Genomic DNA, 6,000 nt, shown 5'->3' on the forward strand with positions numbered 1-6,000 from the left:
CTTGGGGCCCACTATGTAGCTGCATAGAGTTAAATACCAGACCACCAATTATGCGGTAAAACACGCTAATATCCGGGTATAAGGTTGTACATGTCTTAATTATGTAGCAGGAGTTGGGGTAGCCCCCTCACATAGTATAATGCAGCCATCTCATAGAATATAAGGCAGCCATCTCATAGAATATAATACTGCCCCCCTCATAGGGTATAATACTGCCCCCCTCATAGGGTATAATACTGCCCCCCTCATAGGGAATAATGCACCCCCTCATAGGGTATAATGCACCCCCTCATAGGGTATAATGCACCCCCTCATAGGGTATAATACTGCCCCCCTCATAGGGTATAATACTGCCCCCCTCATAGGGTATAATGCTGCCTCCTCATAGGGTATAATACTGCCCCCCTCATAGGGTATAATACTGCCCCCTCATAGGGTATAATACTGCCCCCTCATAGGGTATAATGCTGCCCCCCTCATAGGGTATAATAATGCCCCCCTCATAGGGAATAATGCTGCCTCCTCATAGGGTATAATGCTATATAGATATAGAGTTAGATAGATATAGATAGAAAGATAGATGTAGAAATAGATAGATATAGAGATAGAAAGTAGATAATGGATAGAAAGTAGATAATGGATAGATATAGATAGAAAGATTCATAGAGATAGATAGAGATAGATAGAGATAGATATAAAGATAGATATAGAAAGAAATATAGATAGATAGATCGATAGGTAGATAGATATAGAGATAGATAGAAAATAGATAATGGATAGATAGATAGATAGATAGATAGATATAGAGATAGATGGCTATAGATAGAAAGATATAGGGATAGATAGATATATAGATAGAGATAGATAATAGATAGAGATAGATAATAGATAGAGATAGATAATAGATAGAGATATACAGATATAATAATAATAATAATAATAATATAGACATATATAGATAGATATAGAGATAAATATATATAGATAGATGGCTATAAATAAAAATAGATACAGAGATATATAGAGATAGATAGATATAGAGATAATAGATATAGAGATAGATAGATAGATATAGAGATAGATATAGAGATAGATATAGAGATAATAGCTAGATATAGAGATATGTATAGAGATAGATAGATATAGAGTTAGAAAGATAGATATAGAGAGATATAGAGATAGATAGAGATAGATAGATGGATAGATAGATATAGATAATAGAGATAATAGATATATATAATAGATAGATATAGAGATAGATGGATAGATCAATAGATAGATAGATAAAGAGCGAGAGATAGAGATAGAGATTGATAGATAATGAGATATAGAGATATAGTGTTAGATAGAAAGATAGATATGGATATAGAGAACAGATATAGAGATAGATAGATATAGAGATAGATAGATAGATAGATATAGAGATAATATATAGATAGATAGATATAGAGATAGATATAGAGATAATAGCTAGATATAGAGATATGTATAGAGATAGATAGATAGATATAGAGTTAGAAAGATAGATATAGAGAGATATAGAGATAGATAGAGATAGATAGATGGATAGATAGATATAGATAATAGAGATAATAGATATATATAATAGACAGATATAGAGATAGATGGATAGATCAATAGATAGATAGATAAAGAGCGAGAGATAGAGATAGAGATTGATAGATAATGAGATATAGAGATATAGTGTTAGATAGAAAGATAGATATGGATATAGAGAACAGATATAGAGATAGATAGATATAGAGATAGATAGATATAGAGATAGATAGATAGATAGATATAGAGATAATATATAGATAGATAGATATAGAGATAATATATAGACAGCTATAGAGAGAGAGATATAGAGATAGATATAGAGAGAAACAGATATATATATAGAGATAGATATAGAGATAGATAGGTAGATAGATATAGAGATAATAGATATAGAGATAGATAGAGATAGAGAGAGCGGTAGATAGAGAGAGAGATAGATATAGAGAGAGATAGATATAGATAATAGATAGAGATAGATAGATAAAGATAGATAATAAATATAGAGATAGAGTAAGATAGAAAGATATAGAGATAGGTAGATATAGATAATAGAGATAGCTAGATAGATAGACATAATAGATAGATATAGATATAGATAGATATAGATAGAAAGATAGATATAGAGATAGATGTAGAGATAGAAAGATAGATATAGAGATAGAGCGATAGATAGAGATAGATATAGATAATAGATAGAGATAAATAGATAGATAGAGAAAGATAGATAGATATAGAGATAGATATAGTGATAGAAAGATAGATAGATATACAGAGAGATAGATATAGAGATAGAGATAAATAGATATAGAGAGAGATATAGAGAGAAATAGATATAGATATAGAGATAATAGATATAGAGATAGATATATATAGATATAAAGAGAGATAGATATAGAGAGAGATAGATACAGAGAAAAGATATAGAGATAAATAGATAAAGATAGATAGATATAGAGATATAGAGATATAGAGATAGAAAGACAGATAAAGAGAGAGAGCGATAGATAGATATACAGAGAGATAGATATAGAGATAGATAGAGATATATAGATAGATAGCTATAGAGATAGATATAGAGAGAAATAGAGATAGATATAGAGATAGTTAGAGATAGATTTATAGATATAGATATAAAGATAGATATAGAGATAGATATAGATATAGAGATAGAGCGATAGATAGCGAGAGATATAGATATAGAGATAGATAGATACAGAGAAAAGATATAGAGATAGATAACGGATAGATAAATAGATAGATAGGTATAGAGATAGATAGATATAGATATTAGATAGAGATATATATAGATAAAGATAGATAGATATAGATGGTAGCTAGATAGATAATAAATATAGAGATAATAGATATAGAGATAGATAGATATAGAGATAGATAGATAGACATAATAGATATAGAGATATATATAGATAGATATAGAGATAGATAGATATAGAGATAGATGTAGAGATAGAAAGATAGATATAAAGATAGATATAGTCTAGATAGATATAGATAATAGATAGAGATAGATATAGAAATAGATAGATATAGATAATAGATAGAGATAGATATAGAGATAGATAGAGATAGATAATAGATAGAGATAGAAAGATAGATATAAGAGAGATAGAGAGAGATATATAGAGAAATAGAGATAGATAGATAGAGAGAGCGAGAGATATAAAAAAAAAAACCAAAACACAATACTCACCTCTCCTCCTCGCTCCCACGCTGATCCCGGCTTCAGTGTCAGGAGCTGCCCCCTCTGCCAGACACACAGCGGGTGCGCGATGTAGTGGCGGGGCCTCTGGGGGTGGAGACCTGAAATGATATTCACTGCTTCGCAGTGAATATTCATTTCTCTTTAGCAGCGGGGACGGGGCTCCTGCCTCCTGACACCCGCTGCTGCTCCGCTGGCAGGGGCCCCCATAGCAGCTGCATGGTGTGCGACACACCACTGGCTGGGGGCCCCTGGAGCAGCGGGGGCCCTAGGCAACTGCTGGCCCTGTATGCCAGCAGGTGCCAGGGCCCACCAGATGCCAGGGCCCACCGGAGAATCCTCCGGTTCCCCGGTGGGCCAGTCCGACGCTGCACCTGATGTTCTGGCAGTCTGCAGCTAGATGGCCGACCTCCCCACACAGGCTGCACTTCACCACAGTACAGGTATTTGCCAGGTGACCTGCCTTGCCACATTTAAAGCACTTATGAGGCTGCCCAGGATAGAAACACACACCCCTCTCCCTCCCAATAAAGAAGGAGTTGGGTAAATGGGCAGTGATGTTATTGCATTGCCGCAGTTTCACCAAAACCCGCCACCCTCCCGTCCAGATCCCATCACTGTCTCTGCTTTTGGTGAGGTCAGAGACCAGGTCACAATGCCTCCGGAGCCACACCACAATGTCCTGCGGGGGAACAGACTCATTCCAGAAGATGACACTAACAGTAACGGTATCTGGCTAGAGATAGGAATAAAGCTGAACTTACTCCAGCCCCCCATGTCTCTAAACTTGGGGAAACTAGACCAGAATCTGTCCAGGTCAGACATGAGCTTAAAGCTGACATCATAGCCCTGCCTGTCTGGAAGATTAATCACTGCCAGGATGCTGACTGGCACAAACCCCATCTGGTGGCACAAGAGCTCCCTGATGACAAACCTCCTGTCTGGCAGGTCCTCCTTGGCACCTCTGTGCCGGAAACGCACAACGTTTCTCCGTTTAAACGCCTGGCCTGTATAATTGGTACCAGAGGTAAAAGACGGAGCACCACGACTCCAGGCATTACTGGGGGGACCGTGCGGGGTCACATTGGGTTGACTGACGGGGTGAAGGTCTGCAGCAGGAGGGGCAGCCACACCTTGTGTGCTCGAAATTAAAGGGGGAAAATCACAGACATTATCATGCACATTGTTATCATCAGCATCAATGTCATTATCAGACTGTGCAGCGTCCACCAAAGATACTGTGCTCCCCCAAGCCCCCGACCCCCCAGATACAGTGCGGTTATCCCCAGCATCAGAGCCCTGCTGGGCACCATCAGTAATGACCGGCACATGTCCACCGCCCAACTGTTGTGTTTGGCATTCTGAGACTTGTAGTCCCTCTGCTGGAAAGTGCAGTCCATGCTGCTGCTTGGAATCTGCTGCAGGCTGCTGTGCTGGGCATTCTGAGACTTGTGGTACACCTGCTGGAATCTGCATAACATGCTGCTGCTTGGGATCTGCCGCAGGCTGCTGCGGCTGCAGTATCTGACCCTTTTGGAAGCAAAAACTTGCAGGCTGCAGCACTGGCCGCACCGGCTTCTGGGGCTCACCTGGGACAATGTCTGAGCTGGAACCTGCAGAGTCCTGCTTGTGTGCCATAAACAGTTCCTGGTTCCTATAAGTCTCTGCCAGGGGCCCCATCTTCTCCAGGATACAGTCCATGTCCGTCACCACTTTTGCCAGCTGTATGCCAAGCATATTCAGAGTCTGATCACAAAAGGTGTGATCCCCACCAGGATTAGCAGCCTTTACATTATAGCCCATGTCTATTTGCTTCTGCAGCAAGTCTTTGTGCTGCTGTAACTCACCGAGCCTCTTGACCAGTCCTGGGATCTCCTCTGCGACCTGAAGCTCAGGTGCACATGGCGTCTCCTCCTGGGATCCTGCTTTCAGCAATGTCCCTGGATGCTTGAAACCAGACGTCTCCTTAACTTTCACCACCGCTGGTTTCGTGGTTCCAGGCTCCACAGCACTTTTACTGCTGCCACCTGACTGCGACCTTGTGCGCTCAGAGCTCGCCATGCTGGCCACCACATGCTTCTGCTGCAGGTTCTCCTGGAGCGTCTGTCTCTCCAGTGAGGTTCTCCTCTGTCTGCTGGGAGTCAGCTGCACACCTGAAGATGGTGATGGCACCTCCTGAGCTGCAGGCTGCTTTCCTCCATTCAGCTTCTCACCAGTAGATTTCTTTTGGATTTCTCCAAGTTGTCCTTCACTCTGCTTGCCTTGGCTGGCCGACTGCTTAACTGGAACTTTCTTACCCACAGCCATGGCTTTTCCTTGTTCCGTTACTTTACGTACTTTCACAGCTTCATCTTTCTTGCTGCTGCTGCTACTTCCATGCTGAGCTTTCTTTCCCTCAGAAACAACTTTGGGACTTGCATCCGCCTTAGACACAACTTGGGTGTTACTTCCAAGTGTAGGCCTTGCTTGGGGAGTTACCCCGCCCAGGGTGGCCTCCCCCTGGGCTTGCTCCAGACATCAGGAGAGCTACAAACACACAACCTCACAGCTAGGAGGCAGTATTATAGTAGTTATATTCTTGTACATAGGGGCAGTATTATAGTAGTTATATTCTTGTACATAGGAGCAGTATTATAGTAGTTATATTCTTGTACATAGGGGGCAGTATTATAGTAGTTATATTCTTGTACATAGGGGCAGTATTATAGTAGTTATATTCT

The sequence above is a fragment of the Dendrobates tinctorius genome, unplaced genomic scaffold (assembly GCF_039654945.1).
Source record: "Dendrobates tinctorius isolate UK_male_01 unplaced genomic scaffold, ASM3965494v1 ptg000054l, whole genome shotgun sequence".
NCBI classification, from domain to species: Eukaryota; Metazoa; Chordata; class Amphibia; order Anura; family Dendrobatidae; genus Dendrobates; species Dendrobates tinctorius.